The sequence below is a fragment of the Hibiscus syriacus genome, unplaced genomic scaffold, assembly GCF_006381635.1.
Source record: "Hibiscus syriacus cultivar Baekdansim isolate YM2019G1 unplaced genomic scaffold, ASM638163v2 tig00117016_pilon, whole genome shotgun sequence".
NCBI lineage: Eukaryota > Viridiplantae > Streptophyta > Magnoliopsida > Malvales > Malvaceae > Hibiscus > Hibiscus syriacus.
The window spans coordinates 8,066,186-8,087,984 of NW_024063525.1; the positions used below are offsets into that span (position 1 = coordinate 8,066,186).

General features: G+C 33.5%; 2 long non-coding RNA genes across 2 annotated transcripts; one reads left to right on the top strand and one right to left on the bottom strand.

Annotated features, from left to right (window-relative positions):
• Positions 1-336: 336 nt before the first annotated feature.
• On the bottom strand, positions 337-1,215 carry LOC120195565. Its single transcript, XR_005523075.1, has 2 exons — positions 559-1,215; positions 337-467 (listed from the first exon to the last, which is right to left on the bottom strand). It is a non-coding gene; the product is annotated as an uncharacterized LOC120195565 (long non-coding RNA).
• Positions 1,216-1,648: 433 nt separating this feature from the next.
• LOC120195551 lies at positions 1,649-14,571 on the top strand. Its single transcript, XR_005523071.1, has 3 exons — positions 1,649-1,737; positions 8,656-8,662; positions 14,562-14,571. It is a non-coding gene; the product is annotated as an uncharacterized LOC120195551 (long non-coding RNA).
• The last annotated feature ends 7,228 nt before the right edge of the window (positions 14,572-21,799 follow it).

The following is a 21,799-nucleotide window of genomic DNA, read 5'->3' on the forward strand; positions in this document are numbered from 1 at the left end:
TATAAAAGTTTATAAATCCTAAGAAGGCTTAATTAATAGTACATCAAATTAAAACAATAATAGTACATAACATTGTAATAATAATAATAGTGTCAAAATATATAATTAAAGGGTTTATGACATTAAAATAACAATAATATCCAACCGTAATAATACCAAGTCTAATTCATGGTATTTAAAATGAACTTATAGCTGTGATTGTGAATACTATAGGTATAATAGCGTTATTTTACAGTGAAAATAATTTGCCAATTGGGAAAAGGAGAACTTGCAAATCTAACATAGTTTTCATTTTATTGGCAATAAAAATGAACCAAAACCCTGAACAACCTTCAGTTTTGGTATAGAATTGACTTTGATCTGAGCAGGTACCCTTTCTCGAACTCACTTGGTATGGATACAAAGGACCTTCTCATAGATTAGTATCATTTATGTTGGAAGCTTCTATGTTCCATTTCATGTAACAACTGATGCATGTATACAACAAAATAAAATAATATCATACATTTTTCTAGAATAGAAATAAAGGGCATAACTCAAAAGGTAGAAAAAGACTACCTTAGCATCTTCATAAGTTGACATGTAACCAATAGATACTCCAACCACTCCAGTTGGTTTTCCATTTATTACATCATTGTCATCCCAGCAAACATGCCCAACCTGAACTCAAAGCAAAGCAAAGCAAAAGTAAGACAATCATGTAGTAGGAATAGGTAGGGTAGAATGAAACAAGAATAATAAATGGTTGCTATTGCAAAATAAACTCTAAAAGGGGAGGAAAATATCCTTCATACAGTCATGTCCTAAAGAAAACTCACTCGTTTTCCTGTTCGCTCTAACTGTCCACTAACTTCTCCAGTTCTATAAAATGAGGTACCAGCGGGAAGCTTAACAAGAAGCAAGTCCACCAGATCAGTTAACAAATAAAGTGAACAAGAGAAGATACTTAACTCTAAAAGAAAAATACGCTATCAAAGTGAAAACAGAATATGTTGAATAATAAATGCACAATGGTTTGCAGAGGCAAAATATTCTAAAATGAAAAGCAGTATTAGACCTCAAGTTTGACAATCTACTATCCTAGACGACACTCAAAGGAAGGGATATACAAAGGAGCCTTATTGCTCAAAATTGGTACATCCCATTTTTCATTTTCGACAATCCAATAATTTCGCAACAAAAAGTTAAAACCAGAAGCAAGACTGAATATGATCGAGAGAATCAAATAATCAAATAAACTGAGGCATACTATGAAATTGGGGAAATCATTTCAATCCATTCAGATCCATAACCTAATCCCCAATCCCTAATTCAGTTATTAACTTATCAATAATTCAACAACATACCTATGAACATTGAACAAGATTAAGCATATTTGGAGCTATAAATCTCCGAGAAACCACAACAAATCTAGGATTTTGAAAAATGGGGAATCGATCAAAACAATCCCTAACCTGAAATAAGCCCAAAAATCTGAACTGGGTCGGTTGAATCTCCCCACTTTGGACCCTGGAATCAAAGACCTGCTAACAAAGAAAGTAAACCCAGATTCAGGAACATGCAGATTCAGCATTTAAAACGATTCAAGAGAGGGAAAAGGGTGGTAATGAGTGAAGAAAATTACCTTCGGTGAACTTGATAAAGGGTGTTTCAAAAGAGGGGTAGGTGCAAGAGCTGCCATTGAAATTAGATGGATCTTAAAAAAAGCTAAAGAAAAATATAAGAGAATAATGGAGAGTGCTTTGGTGATGAAAAAGAAATGAAGGAATTAAAGGAAGAAACAGTGAAGTTTTGGTGTGGAGCAAGGGACGGGAGAAGCTGGAAAATGATTTGCTGATTTCCAAACGGTAAGTCATTTTACCGTGTTTTTCCTTAAGTTTTCCGTTGACCGGAAAACAACTTACATTGACCTTTTATTTTACGGGAACCAATAATAGGAAAAAGGGAAAAATTCCGTAAAATGTTTCTTCCCAACCAAACAGACCTCAAGTTTTAAGTTTGAAATTACTCCCTCTTAGTCTAACAATATTCCTCTTTAAAACGCTTTTAATATTTCTTTCCATTTTTGTTAAATTAAAAAGACTCGTAAAATATTTTAAACAAGGTTTTAAAATCATTTAGCCAATTGATTATATATATATATATATATATATATCTGAAGTTACTAAGATCACAATCAAGAGAAACATTAGCCATTAGTTTCATAATTAATATTCATAAACAATGTGACATGGCAAAATTGGTCATATAGCTAACATGATGTAAATGATGCAATAATGAATAAATTTAACCACACCAAATATATAGAAATATAAGTTCAAACCATCCATAAATCCAAAAAAAATCAAAGTCAATCAATCCACAAATTCAAACATTCCAAAATATTCAAAATGTTAAAACAATAAGCTTTAAGTTCAAAGTACTAAAGCATAAACATAATCAAGCATCCGTAGGAGGATCGGGAGGAGGAAAATGAGCTCGCATAGCGGCCATCTCATGTGAGAGTGCATCAATGCGTTCATTCATAGAAGCGTTGTTTGTGCGCATCTCCGGAGAATTTCCAATTGTTGAGGTCCCATTGTGGATAAATGAGATTCTATGGAAGTGAAGCGAGAATCCATGAAAGCATATCGAAAATCGAATGTCTCCATAAAGGATCGAAAGTATGGAGGCATTTGATCCTCTAGCTGTGCTTGTTCCTCTACTCGTTCTTGTTCCTCGTGCTGTTTTGGTTCATCGTCGGAGTCATCAACTTCATGCGGTTGCTCACCGGTACGATCCCAAAGACCAGATTCTTCATTGATCTTCCATCCCGATTTAGTTAAAGAGAAAAGATTGATTTGGTTTTTGAGGGGAAAGGAAGCATCAAGACCAACTCTAAGCCCAGCCTTCTTAAACATATTGCTAAGAATACAACCATAAACTAAAGAAGAACACAATTTCTTATTGGGAACAAAATTTACGGTTTCGACAAGTTCAGCAAAAATAATCTGTAGAAGGTTAATTTTGTGATTATTTTGGACACAATGAAGCCAAAATAGATCTAAGGCACAAAGAGTAGAGTAATGGCCCCCATATGGTTAAAACCACCAAGAGATCATTAGGTGAAGAAAACGATCATGAAGGTCTAGAACACTTACACTATCCCTTCGTTTATACTGAGATCCTACTGTAAGTTTTTCATTGTCTAACCCTTCATTATCTAATTCTAATGCTTTGGCAATGGATTCCGAGTCAAGATGAAAGAATCGTCCTAGAAGATAGGATTGGATCCCTATGGTTAAGGTTTTCTCTCGGTTTTTAATGCAAACAACATTAGAGTAGAAGATACGAACAAGTTGTTGGTAGACAGTGGGTTCAAGCTCAAAGAGTTTGTCAAATTTCAACTCATGAAGAGTAGGAAGATGACAAAAAATGATGTCTAACATGGCTTGAAGAGATGGGATACGTTCTTCCTGAATTTTGTAGGACTCAAAGTATTAAAAAAAATCATATTGTAGAGATTTTGTTTATGATCGAGTTCATTAAAACAAGAATTGAGAATGGTCATGTTTAGATCATCGGGATTAGGAATAGGAATTTGTGAGATAGGTGGAGGATTTGGAGGTGAGTTTGGAGGTTGGCTAGAACGACTAGAGGAGGCCCTAGAACGTTTATGAGACATGGTTTAAGATATTCAGAATAGAAAGATAACCTGCATTTTTAAAAACATATGTATGCAAAATAATCAATCCCAAAACTCAATTGAGTCCTCAATATTTCAAGGTTCTCTAAACCAATCCTAATGGGCAAAGTTTTTGAAAAACTTATTGAAAAACAAGGTTTTGAAAATCAATATATGTATAGTTTTCACAACAACAATGTAATTCAATCAAAACACAATAATTTGAAAAACAAATTTTTTTATTTCAAAAATTTCAAAGAATTTTGGAAAATTCTTGTGTTTTTGATGAAATTAGTTGTAAAATCTAGTTTCTAATCACTAAACAATCAATGCCCGATCTAAAGTTCAACCTAGAACTAATTAAAACTAGTTCTAAAATCAAAAATTGATGAAATAGAGGTTTTATAAAAATACCGTGAAGAAATTCGGATTTGAGTGAGATTAGATGAAGTTTGCACGTTTTTGATGATTCAAACAGGTTTAGGAGATGATATTTGAAGAGAATTCTGATTAAAAATGATGTTTTGATGAAATATAGAGATAGGGTGAGTGTAGAGAGGAGAAATGGCGTGAAGAGAATATTTAAGGGTTTGAGTTTTTTGGTGTTCTGGCTGTGTTAAAAACCAAAACCCCAAGGGGGTATCGATTCCCCTACAGGGGGAATCGGTTCCCCTTCAAAGGGGGAATTGGTTCCCTTTCAAGGGGGTATCGATTCCCTCTGCACTAAAATGCTAAAATTTGATTTTTAAATACTCAAAATGCTAAATTAATTTTCTCTAGTGGTATTGGTAACTCATATATTGAAAATTAATCATGTTCATTCAATCAAATTTATCATTAAAAATTATTTGAACATAAAGTTAATTTTCACCAAAAATCATAAACTCCCCCTAAATAAAAGCAATATATGTAAAAAAAATTACTATTATATGCATTTTTCATTTATTCTTAAAAGTGCTACAATTATTTTAAACACGAAGTGAAGATAGGTTGTTCAAACCGAATTCTCTCCTAAGTGTCCAAAATCTTTTCTTGTCTAAAGGATTTGTAAAGATATCCGCTAATTGATGCAAAGTATCAACAAATTCTAGAACTACATCTTCCTTAGTGAGATGGTCTCTAATGAAGTGATGTCTTATTTCAATGTGCTTAGTTCTAGAGTGTTAGATGGGATTTTTAGTGAGACAAATAGAACTACTATTGTCACACTTGATAGGAATAGTACCTACTTCAATTCCATAATCAAAATGTTGTTGTTTCATTCATAAAACTTGTGCACAATAACTACCGGCTGAAATGTATTCCGCTTCAGTGGTAGATAATGCAACACAATTTTGTTTCTTTGAAAACCAAGAAATCAACATATTTCCAAGGAATTGGCAAGTACCGGAGGTTCTTTTCCTATCTAATTTGCATCCTCCATAATCCGCATCAGAAAAGGCATGCAATCTAAAGCTAGAGTCTCTAGGATACCAAAGTCCTAAACTAGGAGTGTCCTTAAGGTATCTAAAGATTCTCTTAACAGCTAGTAAATGTGATTCCTTAGGGCATGATTGAAATCTAGCACATAAGCAAACACTAAACATAATGTTCGGTCTACTTGCAGTTAGATAAAGTAAAGATCCAATCATTGACCTATATAATTTAACATCTACACATTTACCTCCTTCATCTAAGTCAAGCTTTTTTGAAGAGCTCATTAGAGTGTCATGAGGCTTGCCATTTTCCAGTCCAAATTTCTTGAGCATATCTTTGATGTACTTAGCTTGATTGATGAAGATGCCATCTTTTCTTTGCTTGATTTGGAGTCCCAAGAAAAATGAGAGCTCCCCCATCATGCTCATTTCGAATTCGCTTTGCATGAGCTTAGAAAATTCTTGGCAAAGAACATCATTAGTAGAACCAAATATTATATCATCAACATAAATTTGAACTACTAATAAATCTTTACCTTTATGCTTTAAAAACAATGTAGTGTCAACCTTCCCTTTTGAAAAACCTTTTTCAATTAAAAAGTTTGACAATGTTTCTTACCAAGCTCTAGGAGCTTGTTTTAAATCATAAAGTGCTTTTGTCAATTTAAGAACATGATCCGGAAATTTTGAATCTTCAAAATATGGAGGTTGTTCCACATACACTTCTTCTTTTATAAAACCATTTAAAAATGCACTTTTAACATCCATTTGATATAATTTAAATTCATAAAAACATGCAAATGCTAATAACATTCTAATTGCTTTCATCCTAGCTACGGGAGCGTATGTTTCATCATAGTCTATTCCCTCTTCTTGAGTATACCCTTGAGCAACAAGTCTAGCCTTGTTTCTCACTATATTACCACTCTCATAAAGCTTATTCCTAAATACCCATCTAGTACCTACAGTAGATTTATTACTAGGCCTTTCAACTAGTGTCCATACTTTACTTCTCTCAAATTGATTTAATTCTTCTTGCATAGCCATAATCCAATGTTCATCATTTAATGCTTCTTTAATATTCTTAGGCTCTATGCATGAGATAAATGCAATATAATTACAAATATTTCTAAGAGAAAATTGAGTTGTTACCCCTTTGGATGGATCACCTATAATCTCACCATCCTTGACATAGTTGTATTCCCTTGGGTAAGAGACTTCCCTTTCTTCAATGGTTGGATTCTCGAGAGGATCATGAGTTTCCTCATTTTTCATTTCTTCCTTTGATGATGGTTCTCCAACGTCATGTCTAACTTCATTTGTATTTATAACACCTACATCATCATTCACAAAAGAATCCTTCCTCGGAATGAGTTTATCATAAAAAACAACATGTATAGACTCTTCTACAACCAAAGTTCTTTTATTAAATACTCGATAAGCTTTAGAATTTAAGGAATAACCCAGAAAAATTCCTCCATCACTTTTAGCAGCAAATTTGCTAAGATTGTCTTTACCGTTGTTTAAAACAAAACATTTACATCTAAAAGGATGAAAATAGCTAATGTTAGGCTTTTTATTTTTAAAAAGTTCATATGGAGTTTTCTTCAAAATAGGCCTAATCATTACTCGATTAATAACGTAACAAGCGGTATTTGTGGCTTCTGCCTAAAAATACTTTGGTAAATTATTTTCACAAAGCATGATTCTAGCCATTTCTTCTAAAGTTCGATTTTTCCTCTCAACAACTCCATTTTGTTGAGGGGTTCTAGGTGCTGAAAAATTATGACTAATACCATTAGAATTACAAAACTCAGTAAATCCAAGATTTTCAAATTCAGTTCCATGATCACTCCTAACACTAGTTATAGAGTAACCTTTTTCGTTTTGGATTACTTTTAAAAACGTGATGAATTTTTCTAATGCTTCATATTTAGTACTTAAAAATAGAACCCAAGTATATCTAGAATAGTCATCTACCAAGACAAATGCATATTGTTTTCCACCCAAGCTAGTAGTTCTAGATGACCCAAAAAGATCTAAGTGGATCAATTGTAATACTCTACTCGTTGACACATCATTAATGGATTTAAAAGAAACTCGCTTTTGTTTTCCATTAGCACAAGCATCACATATTTTATCATTATCAAATTTTAGTTTAGGCATCCCTCGAACCAATTCTCCTTGAACTAACCGTTGCAAAACACTCATACTAGCATGTCCTAGTCTCCTATGCCATAACCAACTATCATGTTCATCCTTAGCAACTAGGAATAAATTAGTCATTTCTACGGAGTCTAAATGCACCATGTATATGTTTCATATTCTATGACCAACAAGCATAATCCGATTAGATGCAATGTCAATAACTTTACAACCTTTAGTTTCAAATATGACATTGAATCCTTTATCACATAATTGACTAATACTCAAGAGATTATGCTTTAATCCATTCACATATAACACATTTTTAATTTGTATGGAAGAGGTATTACCTATTGTACCAATACCTTTAATGTGACCTTTTGAATCATCATCAAAAGTCACTTCTCCTCCATTTTTGGTGTTAAGCTCAATGAACCGGCTTTTGTCACCGGTCATGTGTCTCGAGCATCCAAAGGTACCATGAATTTGAATTTGTTTCCCGTGCCATGTAGCAATGCTCCTTTCCCTACAAACATAGATTAATTTTTTTTTTGGTACCCAATCTTTTGGGTCCATATTCATTAGTTTCCAAAATCATAGTCCCCTTAGGTATCCATTTGTGTAGGATATCTTTATCTTTAGTAGTAATGAGTTCTTTAGGAACCCACATACTTCTAACAATTTTTCCATTAGAGGTTCTTTGGGGACCTCTATGATTGTAGTTTTAAAATCTTTTCTAACAAAGTTGGATTTTGAATTTTCTTCTTTTTCAAAATGTTTTGTTCCAACTTTATCAAAAAGAAGTTTTAAGATCATCAATCTTCTTTTGATGTTCATCATGAACTTTTGAAAGTAAGTTATGCAAATCAGTATTTTTCTTTTCAAAATCATTAATTTTGATTTGCAGTTCTTTGATCTTACTTTCAAGATCATTGTTGGTCTTGGATATAAGACTATTTTCGTTTTTTAATTTTGAAATATCATTTTTGTATTTTAAAAATAGAGTCTTATAATCCGAAGCCAACCCATTATAATCCTCTAATAACTCATCATAAGATAATTCATCCAAATCGAATGAGTTAGAGGTTACCTTAGAATCTTCCCCGATAGCCATCAAGCAAAAGTTTGCAACTTATTGTTCCTCTTCATCGGAACCTTCATGAGTGACTTGAAGTTTGTCCCATATTTCTTTGGCGGTTGTACAAGATGAAAATCTTCCGTATTTATCTGGTCCAAGAGAACAAAATATGATATGAATGGATTTGGAGTTGAGCTGGAACATTCTTGTCTCTCCTTCACTCTACAATCTTGGATGAGTGAGAGGCTTGATCCATCCTTCTTCTACGACATTCCATGCTCCCATGTCAGTTGCTTGAATGAAGTACAACATATTATTCTTCCAATAGGCATAGTTAGCTCCATTGTAGAAAGGAGGCTTGTTGACGGGCATCGAATCGAGACCGGAGTCGAAATTTGAAGCGGAGGCCATTGATGACTTGATAATCGATGTAACTCTTCCCGAATCGACTCAAGAGGCGATTAAACCTTCAAATGAGTTAGGTTCTAATATCAATTGTTGAGTTAATCGATCGATGGAATCGACCAAGAGGGGGGTGAATTGGTAATAAAAATTTTGGTGGAAGCTTTTGCAGAAAATTGAAAGTAATTGCACAGCGATTTACAGTGGTTTGACTTTACCAACCAAAAGTCTAAGTCCACTACCTTAGCTATCCACACTAAGGATTTTCCAACAAATTCACTAATTTTTTCTTTCTTTTGAGGCCAAAGAGATAACCTTACAATTCCCTCAAGAATATACCCCAATTCTTGAGAACACTCTTTTCTACAATTGAGCAAAATAAGTGTTCTTGAAAGCAAAGAATATTGAATGAAAAATAGGCTTGAAATGCTCAAACTTGAGGTTTGATGCTTTCTCTTTGATTCTCTCTTGATTCTAGTTGCTTGATGTTTCTTGTTGTTGATAAATGGCTTCTAAGCTTGTTTAAATACACCTTGAATCACTTCTGAACGTTGAGGATCATTAATGAAGTTATTGGAGCCGTTTAAGTGTGAAAACAATTAATATTTCTGCTTGGAGCGTGGGGGGAATCGGTTCCCCTCATAGGAAATCGGTTCCCTAAGTGTAAAATTCAAATATTTCGACCGTTAAACAGGGGGGAATCGGTACCCCCTTGGGGGGGGGAATCGGTACCCCCTTGGGGGGGGGGGGAATCGGTACCCCCTTGGGGGGGGGAATCGGTTCCCTCCGAGCATTCTGTTTTTCTCGGAGCCAAACCATTCAGGGGGAATCGGTTCCCTCTGAGCAATCTGGAATTTTTGGCTTTAAAATGGTTCGAAATATTTTGTAAAATTATTTTGAAATTATTTTAAGATTAAAACTTAATTTTACACTTGATTAAGGATTAAAAATGACATTTGAAAGATTTGGAGTAATATTTTGATATTCAAATAATTATATCGAATATACTTAGAAAATCTTTTTGGAAAATCTTAAAATTCATTTAACTTAATTTGTTATATCGAAATGTCAAAATGTTTTCAACACAATTAAAAGGAAGTAAATGATTAAAATGCAATAAAGTAATCAAAACCATGGTCAATTCGAAATAAGTAAAATAATAAAGAAATAGTGACTAAATTAAATATGAAACAAAACAATGAATCGTATTTAAAGCAAATAAAACCACGATGGACCTAGTGACCTGAATGAAAAAATGTGGGAAATTAGAGGGATTAAAAGGAGATTTATCCTAAAATATAAAGTAAATTAAAGAATAAAAACAAGAGGCAAAATTACGACATTAGGCCATAAAATTTGAAATAAAAAATGAGATTAAGGATCGACATGTAAAAACACTCTAAACTTCCAGGCGTACAAGAGCAAATTTATCTTTTCTAATCAAAATAATTACAAAGGAAAAAAGGGAAATATTCACATAAAAGGGTCTATAATTTGGAAGAAATTCAAAATTAAATATCACTTAGTGACTAAAATGGAAATTTACGGCTAAAGTCCAATGGTTAAAACAAGATTAACCCCAAAACTTTAATATATATGCTAACTTTTGTTAACCTAGCTAACCCTAACTGAATCATAAAACTACAACCGTTTCCCCCTTTCTTTAAAAACCCTTTTTCCTTCACCACTCGACTATTGTACACCCCAGACCCAAGACCACAACTCCTTGTCGACCGATGTTGCTCATTCCTTACACCGTCACCAACGACAACCAGGTAACTGAAATAAATCCCAAAACTCAACTTATTTATATTTCTATCCCAAATCCTTTATTTTCTTTTCAATCGAAACTGACGTCGAACCTATGACCTCCGCAAGCTCATCCTAAACCGACATCGACCTTCATCTGCCACTACAAGCGGTGGTCAGGGGAACCTAGCTCTAAGAAAACAAATCAAAACCCCTAAAGCAAATCCTAGATACTTCAAACAAAACCTCTAGATATCACTCGACCTTTCGACTTCTCTCCACGACGAACGCACCCCCGACGATGAGTGGCTCCGATGACCAAGGTAGAGAAACCATACCCTTCTCTTTTTGTAATTAGGTTGAAATGTATTTCGTTTATGGTTTATTGGATGTAAATGAATTGTGAGCATTTGGTTTATGGACATTTAGGTTATGGATCAATTAGGTCTGATTGGTTTTGGTTTATGGGTTTGGGGTTTCATGTAATGGGTAAATACTAAATGAATGGGCATGAATTTGGTTTAATTACTGTAGATGAATTGTTTATATGAATTATATTTGTGTTTATTGGTAATGTAAATGGGTCTAATTTATGTGGGCTAAATTACAACAACATCAACAACAAAACCCTATTCCCATATGCAATGGGGTAAGGGAGAGGTAGGGTAGTAGGCTGCCCCCAACGCCAGGATTGAGAGCAGCTTTTGTGGAAGACCTCTGACAGTCAAAAAATTAAAAATAAAGATAAAATGCAATGTATGTATAAATATATAAATAAATACATAGTTGAATAGTCTTCATATACAGTCTACATATACGCGTCTGTAATGGGAATTAATCTCTGCATGTAGACAGAAACGTAAGACACGACTAAATTTAAAAAGAGGAAACCTGAATAGAAGGATAAACAGAAGTCAACGATAGTAAGCTATAATAAGGAATAAAGTCAAATGGGTTAAAACATAAACTAAGGCAACAATACTCTGCTACCCTAGTTCTAAGCCTACATAAATTTTATTGACAGAAATGTATATAATGTAGAAGTCATGAACATTATTACAAAGGCATTAAACGGAAGAAAAAGATGTTACAGCCTATGTCTGTGACCCGCACTACTCGACTACCTTGGTCTTAAGTCTCCATACTTTCTTATCAGAGGTCATATCCTCTGCAAGGGCTAAATCCTTCAAATCAGATCTCAAGCAGTCTTCCCACTTCTGCCTTGGTCGTCCTCTCCTTCTGGAACCGTCGATTGTAATCGACTCTACCCTCTTGACTGCATCCGACGGTTGTCACCTAAGGACATGCCCAAACCACCGTAGTCTTCCCTCCCTCAATTTTTTGGATACAAGCACCACCCCCAAGGACATCCTAATAGTAGAGTTTGGTGTCATGTCCCACAGAGTCCTACCACATGCCCATCGAAGCATTCTCATTTCTACGGCCTCCATCCTCATTACATGATCCTTCTTGATTGTCCAACATTCTGATCCATACAGCAGCGCTGGTCTTATTGTCATTCTATAAAAATTTCCTTTAAGTTTTAGAGGCACCTTCTTGTCACACAAAACTCCAGTAGTAGCCCTCCACTTTTTTCATCCTGCCTTTATACGATGTGTAATGTCATCATCTACACCCCCATCTTTATGTATCATAGACCCTAGGTACTTAAAACATTCCTTTGAGGGGATAACGTGTCCTTCTATGCATACTTCTACATCCACATCATTTTGGTTCCCATTGAAGTTTGAACATAAATACTCTATCTTTTCAATATTGATCCTTAGACCTCTTTCTTCCAAAGTAGTCTTCCAGGCAGCCAGTCTACTATTCAGCTTAGTTTTTCTTTCAGGAACTAGGACAATATCGTCAGTGAAAAGGATACACCATGGAACACTGTCTAGTGTCACATAATAGATGTCGTCCATAATCAAGGTGAAGGTGTAAGGGCTAAGTGTTGATCCCTGGTGGAGTCCGATTTCCACTGGGAATGCCTCGGTGTCGCCAACTGTAGTCCTGACGTAAGTAGTAGATCTCAATACATATCACGAATCGCCCAGATATAAGCAGTTGGGATCCGTCTCATTTCCAAGGTCTTCCATATCATATCGCGGGGAACGCTATCATACGCCTTCTCAAGGTCAATGAACCGCCATGTGAAGATCTCTATTTTTTCCCTATATTTCTCCATAAGCCGTCGAAGTAGATGAATCACCTCCGTAGTAGACCTGTCTGGCATAAAGACAAATTAGTTTTCTGAAACCCTAGTAACCTATCTCAACCTAGCCTCTATCATCCTTTCCCATAGCTTTATGGTATGGCTGAGTAGTTTAATACCTCTGTAGTTTCCACAACGTTGGGGATCTCCTTTATTCTTATAGATTGGTATCACACCGTAGACTCTCTCTACTCCTCTGGCATCTTGGCAGTCTCTAAAATAATATTAAAGATGTTGGTCAAACACTTAACTCCCTCTTCTCCTAGGGCCAACCACACAGTGATAGGAATTTGATCTGGACCGTCAGATTTGTCCCTCTCCATTTTTCTAAGATCCATTTTGACTTCCTCAAACTCAATCCTACTTGCAAGGCAGTTATTGACCGTAGTATGATGGTCGGCTGACCCATCGACGATACTATCTCTACAGAGAGAGGCACCGTCATTAAATAAGCCAAAGAAGTAACTACCCCAAACCCTCTTAATATCATGATCTTTCACTAAAAGAACACCATTGTTGTCCTTAATAAACCTAATGCTACCTAGACCTTTTTCATATTTTCCATGGATTTTGCAAGCCTGAAGATGCCCTTTTGTCATTCCTTGGTGTCTAATCTCTTGTACATTTCCTCGTATGCCTTATCCTTTGCTTTAGCCACTGTTTTCTTAGCTTCGTGCTTTGACTCCTTGTATCTTTGTATAGCTCTCGATCTTTCTTCGTCGTCATTGCATTGTAGAAACTCCTTGAAGCAAGTTTGCTTTGTCTTCACCTTAGTTTGGACTTCGTCGTTCCACCACCACGATTTTTTATGTTCCTTGACCTTCCCTGTCGACAACCCAAGGGTGTTTTTTCCCACCTCTCTGATGGAATTTGCCATATTTTTCCATAACATATATATATTGTTTGAGTTTGTAGTTCCGAAACCTGTATTAGATAAAACCTTACTCCTAAAGTCATCAGCTGGCGCTCCATGTAAGTTCTTCCAAAGGATCCTATGTTTACCAAGTTTAGCCCTCCTATTAGTACTATTCCCGTGGTGTATGCAGAACACCAAAACCAACAATCTGTGTTGTGATACACATCCATCTTCAGGGAACACCTTACAGTCAATGCAAGCCCATCGATCCTAATTTCAAACCAGGATGTAGTCGATTTGGGTACAATGTCCCCCGCTATGGAACGTAATCAAGTTCACATCTCTCTTATTAAAGAAGGAGTTAGTGACCACCATATCTTGTGCAGTAGCAAATTCAAGCAATATACGCCCTCCTCGTTCCTACTACCAAAACCGAAACCCCCATGAACATCGTCATACCCATTGGTTGCACTACCTATATGGCCATTGAAGTCTTCCCCTATGAAAACTCTTTGGTCCTCTGGAATACTCCTAAGTACATCATCTAACTTATCCCAAAAGCAACGTTTCTCCCCCTCCCCTATGCCAACGTGTGGGGCGTACACTGAAAGGACATTCATCACTTCCGTTTCTATAATAATCTTAATCATCATGATCCTATTCCGGTATCTACAAACTTCAACTACATTTTCCTTAAGCCTAGAGGATACCAAGATACCCACCCTATTTCTAGCGTTATCTACGCCTGAATACCATAACTTGTACCCATTACACTCTTTGGCGCGAGCCCCTTTCCACCTAGTCTCCTGAATACATGCAAAATCTATTTTCCTATTACTAAGTACATCGGTCAGCTCCAGTAGCCTAGCATTTAATGTTCCTACATTCAACAAATAAACTCTAAGTCTAGTCTCCTTGACACCACTCTGTCGAGCCCTCCCCCTATACACCCTATGTGATCTAAAAGAAGGACATGACCTCAAGTAATCATCTATAGCTGAAGCTAAGAGGAACTATGAAAAAGGAATCCAAAGAAGACAGAAGGTGAACCAATAAAACGCTAGAGAATTGAGGGGTACTAATATGCCTTGTTGGTTACTTAATAGGATTTTAAGACAAATTTACACTATCTTACTTAACTTTAGGCCAACAGCTAGAAATCAAGTGGTAAAACCACAACACAATTTATAAATCTTTATAGCAGTTATACTCAATTTGAAATATCGATAATGATATAAGATACTAGGAGTCAAGAAGAATGAAAAAAATATAGATCCAGTAAATCCTACTCAAAGCAAAGTAGAAAAATATAGATCCAGTAGATCCTACTCAAAGCAAAACTACTTTTCAAGTAAATAAAAAATTCTATGGATGTTTAAGACGTCATCAACTTACATGAACTTTTTTCAGTAAAATTTCTATAAATAATCCAAGCAAACCTCAGAATCTCAAGATCCTATAATTTTCAAGAACAAAAAATTAACAGATCAGAATGCAATTTGGTCAAGATTCAATAAAAGAAAACTAATTACCCGCTACTACTACAAACAACAGAGCTAAATCTACGAATGAAAACCACGGAGCATAAGATCCAGTGAAAGCAACAACGCCACACGCAAATTATAGTTCATTAAGCAGAAATAAAGACACTTAATTTTCCCCAAACAATGTTGTTAAAGGATGCCAAAGTTACCATCAAAGAATATATTTGGTTTTGCGTTTCGTACAAAACCCAAAATGGATATCTGGTTGCTACACTAAGAAAACAAACAAACAAAAAACAATGAAGAAGAAATAAATCTAACTCTGGAAACTTGACGCATTTTCGGTTATAAAAAGTTAGAGAAACAAACAAACGATGCAACAGTGTGCGATCCAACAAAGCGCAACTGGATCCAATTACATGAAGGGCTTAAATCCTTCATTAACAACCCAAATTTCCCAGCATTCCTTTAAATCATCATGAACTTTCAAGAACCAATTTATGCTCATGCCACCAGTATCGCTCAAAGTGGTTCGATCCCTTTCAATTCGACTTGAATTCCCTGGGTAAAATTAGGTTATTACATACAAGTATTTTGAGATGAGTATCTGAATGTTAAAATCTTTTTGGGTTGAAACCTTAAACCCTATTTGAGTTATTTGATCCTTTTCACTTGGCCGTTTTTTTATAATCGGCCAGCTAGTAAGGTGATCCAATCGAGTCATTATTCATCAGCACCTAATAGAGCATCTAACAGCCACCGATGGGCTAACAATAGAGTCACCAGTAGCCACCACAATCGTGGGAACCCATCAACAACACTGACGACCTCTTCGTTGGCCCAAGAATAATGTCCGAGAAGTTACCTTTTTTTAGTCATCAACAACTACTCCTTTAACCGAAAGAAATGATAGCAACCACGAAAACATCGATCATCTATCTTTAACCTACAAAAATGATAGAAATCACGACAACACATCGACCATCTATTTGTTGAATAACGATCGAGTTGTAAGATAAAGAAACAAACCAACAACAACTCTAACCAATGATCAGATACACTATCATGTTCCGACTCGACTCAATTGGGTCGGGTTTTAAAAAAAATATTTCAGGTTTAAGTCTGGTCGGATCAATTTTTTTAGTGAACATGTTCAACTTTGGGTTTAGAGTGAAAAATATCTGACCCTAATCGAAAAGTAATATAAATTTACCCTATATATTTAGAGATAATTACAATAATAATAATCTATATTTTATTTTTATCAATTAGATTTCTATTATTATTGAATAAAAATAATATTTTTATAAATACATGTATTTTGGATCGAGTCATATTCGGATTTTATCTAAAAAAAAACATGTCGATTTCGGGTTGGGTGAAGCCACTCCTACTCTCAGGTTCAATCGGATTTTGGGTGGAGAGTATATATTTTCATATCGGATTGACCAAAATCCAACCTAACTCGACCCATGCCTACTATTGCATACTTGTATGATCAGTCACTTATTCATTTGTTCCTACTTTGAACACCCAATTATTATTTTCTAAAATCACATTAATTTTTCGTTTAATTTATATTTTGGTCATGTTTGAGTAAAAAATAATGGCATAGCATAGTATAATAACAATTTTAATCTTAAAATTTATGCATTTTATCAATTAAGTATTATTTCAAAAATAATCCATCAAATATTCGACCAAATCTCAATTTTCCATCATCATTCTTCTTATGCATTGACTCCTCTTTCTCCTCTACAACAGCCCTGAACCCAAAAAAAATATCGGAGGTGATATCAAATAAATCTTTCAAATAAACAAATTAATCATAACAAAAATCCTAACTTTAAAGAACACTAAATTTGAATAGAATCAACTTTTGAATGAATATTTAAGCTCACACCACTTTGAGATACGGAAGAGTTACAATTTCAGATGGAAGTAGTCTCAAAAGACTTTGAAACTCGAAGGATTTTCAGAGATAGCAACTAGTATAGCTTCCTCTCCTTTAAGAACAAGTGTGACTGCTTTTTAGAACAAGTGTGACTTTTTTTTCTAAACAAGTGTACGACCTAAAGTACAAATTTAACCATTATTTATGAATGCAGATTATATTCTTAACCAAAAAATTGTAGCACTATATTGTAGTTTTGTTTTGAGACAATCTAATTTAAATAATTTAAGATTAATTTAAGGTAATTTTCAACTTAAAAACTCATAAAAATTTGTAGCATTTTTTATTGTAACCGAAAAGGTTATATCGTGGTGGATTTAGGTTTACATATAAAAATTTATACAATTTGTAATAATTTCAATTACAATAAAAAAATATTACGAAGAATGTAATATTTTCGATTTTAACTTAAAATATTACCCTATCAAACTTTAAAAAAGTTATGTTTTTGATAATAAAAAATATTACAACTGATTTATACGGTTTTTTTAAAATTTATATTAACAAATCGTACTTTAGATTCCCAAGATAGATTGACCAAGAGTTTAAAGTAAATATTAGAAAGGAAAAGAAAAGGTACCTGAGAAAGTCATTTTCAAGTAACTTTTTTGCAACATAATCGTTTGGTTCAAGATTCTCTCTTAATATTTGGATGTGATCTGTTTTCTTGATGGAATTTGACACCGATTTTATGATTTCCATAGATTATTTTTTTTAGTACTGATCAGACTATTTGCACATTCCATTCAATTCATGGATTAAATATTCATTCAAATATCAATTCATTTTTATGTACTTAATTTTAGTTATGTTATTTAAAGTTGAGATTTTTTGGTTTGATTTATTTGTTTATTTGAATGAATTGTTGATGGATATTTATTTATCTCATATTCAAAAAAAAATGAGTTTAGGGTCGTTAAATAGTAGAAAGAGAAGACTTATTGTTGAGATGGTAAATATTAGGTTGAGTCAAATTTTTTATAGTTCTAACTTCGATTTGATTATTATACTCCTTCATCTGGTATCTGATTTGGTTTTGGGAAGATTCTATTTGATCAAATTTTTTAAAGCAGAAATTTAACCCGATCCGACATTCAAAAATGGCCTAAATCATGTAAAATCTTAAAAATTAGGGTAATTAAGAGAACCAACAAATTCAAGCAAAAAAAAATCGTTATACTTGAACCCATGATTTTGCAACGAAAGACGGCATATTTGATCCTGCAACTATCACTTTCTATTGACTGTCTATTTGAATTCAAAAATCAAAACTTTAATCTCTAATACTTTCCGATTTTTTTAATGAAAATAATAATTAACAAATTGAAGAATGAAACTATAAAAGGCAGGGGTGTATCTAGGCCTAGGCCTACCTAGGCCATGGCCCACCCATACCAAACAGAGAAAATTACTTATTTAGTCACTTACTTATTGTTTAGTATTTATTTCAATCACCAAACTATTATTTATATTAAATCACACCTAAATGTTAGGTTTTGGTTAATTGTATTGAAAATATTAGCGGTGATGCTGACGTATCATCATAAAATAAAGTCATATCAGGATTAAAAAATAATTAAAAAATATCAGGTGACATCATTGTTTATTTTTTTAACGACATGTGATCAAAATATAACCAAAACATAAGGTTAGATATGTTTTTGAAAAAAATAATAGTTGAGTGACTAAAATATATATTAAATAATAAGTGTGTGACCAAGTAGGTAGTTTATCCTAAATAAAAAATATGTATGAATTATGTTAAGAAAATTATATTGGTCCAATTAATATATTTTTTCTAGATTTAATCCAAATATATATTTTTTGAAAGGTAAATGTGACCTCGTTAAAATTCCCCTTATAACTGGATCGAGCCAGAGCTCAATCAAGACTTGTAATGTTTATTTTTTTATCGAAACATTTAATTTGAATGAAAAATATATATATGAATTATATTTATATATTTTTTGATTCGTCACTCTAAAAAGAAGAGGGGAAAAAACGAATAAGAAGAATAAACAAACAGAGCAAAAGGAAAGTAAAAGAACGGAGAGAAAGATTTAAAGAGGATTGGAGAATGACAACAATGAAAAAATCAAAATAGGAAGAAATCCTAATATATATATATATATATATATATATATATATAATATGATATTTTTATAAATATATTAAATAATATATATATTTTTTTCAGGGTCAAGTCGGCTCGAATATTTTTAATGTATAATTTGAATTTAACCCGAACCTGATAAACCCATTCTTAAAATTCGATTTACCTGATTTTTAATGTCATCATTTTCGTTATTTTCTATAAAACATATAACAAAACTAAAAATTAAATAAAATATTATATATAATTTTAAAAACATTAGATGACTAAAATAAAAAAGAGAATATATGATTAAATAAACAAATTATTCAATAATCTTATATTATTACAAAGTTAATAAAATAAAATAATATTACTAATAATATAACAACTAATATTATATTCTAAAAATCTTATTTCTATTCTCGATATAAACGGTACCCTAAAAGTTTACTGTTATTGCTGTATGTAGAAATTAAAACAAATAAAGAAAATTAGGTGCTCAATAGTTCATGCTTGAAACCGGAAGAGAGAGGCAGCACATAGGAATTTCAATAGCAAACAAAAGTGATTTGGAATGACAAAAGTACCCGGGAATCTAACACAGCACACAGATCTGTCTTGAAAAACCAATAAACAAAACAAAATAAAATAAAATAGGTTAAACTACACGTTTAGTACCCAATGATTACTTTTCTTCTACTTTTAATCATCTAACTGTTATTTTTTAAATCATACCATACCGTATGTTTTTATTTCATTTTGGCTACTCACTGTCCGCGAATTGTGACTACTAAATATGGTCTTTAGATATGTGCAAGTATACATAATCGAACAAGTAATACAGTGATGCGTGAATATCGTCTCCACAGGGATTGGAGGAAATTTATAAGCTCAATCAAAGCAATTATCTATTTTACCTAAGTATAGTTAGTGATGGCATGTACAAATGAGAATGATGTGGCACAATGACATGGATGTTGGTGGGAATGGAATGATGGTGTAATGTAATATGGTAGCAAATGCAGATGTTGTGGCAAAATGGATAGAAATGTCTTGGCAAAAGTAAATTGAGTTTAGTGAAATCAATTGAAAATGTAAAAGCAAAACGAAATGTAAACACATGATTTGATTAAAATGACTCTAGATTCCTCACACAACAAGCTACTATGGGAATGAATGATAGGAGTCACTTAGGAAAATTAAGTCTAATTTCTCATGTTGGTCTTACTTCTATGCCTTACTTGCCCGACAGAGTTTACTAAAGGTGCCCTACGATATCTATAGTCAAGGGACTCGACAGTTTGAAGATGCCTTGGCAATACCTCTCGGCGTTAGCAGGTAAAGTATCCTATTGCTTCATATCAACTGATTATGTCACAACAATACCATTCAGCGTTAACACTAGCATCTAACCTCTCGACCGAGCACTACTCCTTTTAGTTGATTGAAATCCTAGCCTTATGTCTAAGGTTGGATTAGGCCTAGTTAATATCTAGAACCCGTTGCTTATGTGGGTCCTACTTGGTTTCTCTCGAACACTAAAGATATATTTCTTAATTATTCTCTCAAACACTAAGCATTCTCCTAAGGAATAATTACTCTCATAGCTCTTACAACCTTAAGGCATTAAGCATCATAAGCAAAACAAATAACATAATACAAAAACAACCATCTAAGTATCCATAATGAACTCCCACTAAATAAGACTAGTTCATGGTGGGGTTCTAATATTCCAAGCAACAAGGCATGAAATTAATTCGTTCCATACAACCCAACTAAGATAAATGAAAGAAAACATCAAAGGGATGGAGGAAAAAGCCTTTGACGTGCACTGCCTGAGCTCTCCTCAACCATCATGAACTGCCCTAGCTCGCTAGCTCCTCTCAGACGCCTAGCTTGTAATACCCCAAACATCTGGTCAGTGACTATAGTGAAAGGATTCAAAAATTTTGTGGGATTAATTTGAATAAATTGAAAAGTGAAAGGATTGATTTAGGAAATTATGTTTAAGACTTATTATAAGAATGGAAGAATAGAGGGGCATTATGGTCTTTTATAAGGAAATGAATTTAATATTCTTTTTTTTAGGGATATTTATTAAGGGATGAATAGGAGAAAAAAAAGAAAAAGCTAAAAACTTTGGTTCTCTACTCTTCTTCTTCTTCTCGTCCCTGTACCTCCATAGCAAAGGTAAGTTTTCTTCAAGTTGGTTTTTCCTTTCGTTTTTTTGGTTGGTTTTGAAGCCTTAAGTGATATAGAAGCTTAAGGAAAGCTTAAGAGTGAATAAAACTAAGAGATTAGTGATTTAATAAAATGAGTTTTTAAGTTATTTGATGAAATATGATTAGTTATTTGAGTTGAAAAGCATTTTTGACTTGTCAAAGATGTAAATAAGAGATTTGGAGCCTTAGAAGTGATTGAAAACATGTTTGAAGTTTGGAAGTGAATTTTAGTTTTAAGTGTTCTTTGGATATTTTGGATGTTATTGTAATACCCCGAATATCAGGTCAATGACTAAATTAAAGAATTTTAAATTTGGGGGATTAAATTGAATAAATGGTAAAATATAAGAAATTATTTAGAATTTTTTGTATAAGACCAATTAGTAAGAATGGAAGAATGAAAGGGACATTTTGGTCTTTTAGAGGAGAGATGGATTTAAAATTATTTTAAATAGGGTATTTAAGAAGAGAAAAAAGGGGAAAGTTGAAAAAGAAGCCAAGGTTCTTCTTTTCTGCT